Consider the following 1361-nt stretch of genomic DNA (forward strand, 5'->3'; position numbering starts at 1 on the left):
ATAATTGTAACACGAAGCAAGGAGTTGTTACAAAAAACAGTGTCAGTTCTCTTCTAACAGGGTCTAACAGAATTGCTTGAGTTCTCCCACTGGAGGTTAGGGAAATCGCAGCATCTCTAGCACGTGCTCTCACCGCCATGGATGTATCATCCATTTACTTCAGTTCTTCCAACTTTGTGCAGGCTCTTGTCCAGCTAGAGAGAAAAACAAAACAAAACAAAACAAATCAAACTTCTTAACATTGCCTGTCCATGCTTACAAGAGATGGAAATGGTTTCTTGGATTTTTATGTTCTGACTCCATCACTGTTAAAATTAAACTTGCCAGCACATCTCTAAGACCTTAGTGCAACAAAAAAATGATTACGGCATAATGTCGCCTCATGATTCAGGGTAGAATCATTTATAGTCTTTCAATTTGGCAGCAAGTTTATCATGATGGTAATATACTGACAGTTCCAGGATAGGTTAAAAGTAAGACCTGCAGAGTAATTTAGGAATGGGGTGGTGATGAGCATGATTAAAAGAATTTGGTATTGAGATACTCACAGGAGAGCCGACAGAAGAGCCTTGAGCAGAGGAGCCGAGCGCCTGATGCCGCTCAGGACACAGGCCACAGCCCTTCTTGTCCCCTAGCAAATTCCAAATCTTGGTCAGGAAGAAAGGGAAGTAATTCCACCAGGTCACCAAAAAGCTCTCTGAAATGAATCAGGTTTGAGGCCAATGACAAAGAGAAGACCCTCCACACACAAAAATGCTCATGCTTGTGACTAATGTGCTATGGAAATGCCACCTACCCCCAGCAATGGCGATTCCCTAAATCCAGATTTGATATATCTTGCCATTTTAAGGGGAAGAAGCTGGCACTGCTGTCTGTACCTCGGAAAGTTTCTAGCGATCTTGCCAGGAGTGTGGCCTTTACCCGTGAACAAAGCAACAAAGCTGAGGCAGAAACGCTGACCGTATCCTGTGAAGAACATGCTTGAGGAAGCAAACAGTCAACTGTGCTGCAAGGCAAGAACTGCAGCAGGCCTAGAGTACCATCCAGTTTTGAATTATTCTGCAGGTGATGTTTGTGCTGGACTTGGTCTGCATATTACAGCAGAAAATGAGATTGCTGCGGGCTCTGGCTGCTCCCTGCTTGCCATCAGGATCCCCTGCAGCTGTGGCTAAGCATAATTAAAGCTGTGAGCTAGACCAGGAGCAAAGCCAGGGCCCACCAAGCTCCCAAGAGCACGAGAACATAAAAATGGCATAAAGTCAAATGTGCTTCAATTACAGCTGATGGCAGCAGCTGTTTTGGCTAGTTAGGTATTTTGTCTACTAACTGTTTGAAGCTTTTTTTTTTTTTTTTTTTTTTTT

The sequence above is a fragment of the Apteryx rowi genome, unplaced genomic scaffold (genome assembly GCF_003343035.1).
Source record: "Apteryx rowi isolate R43461 unplaced genomic scaffold, aptRow1 scaffold_39, whole genome shotgun sequence".
Taxonomy (NCBI): domain Eukaryota; kingdom Metazoa; phylum Chordata; class Aves; order Apterygiformes; family Apterygidae; genus Apteryx; species Apteryx rowi.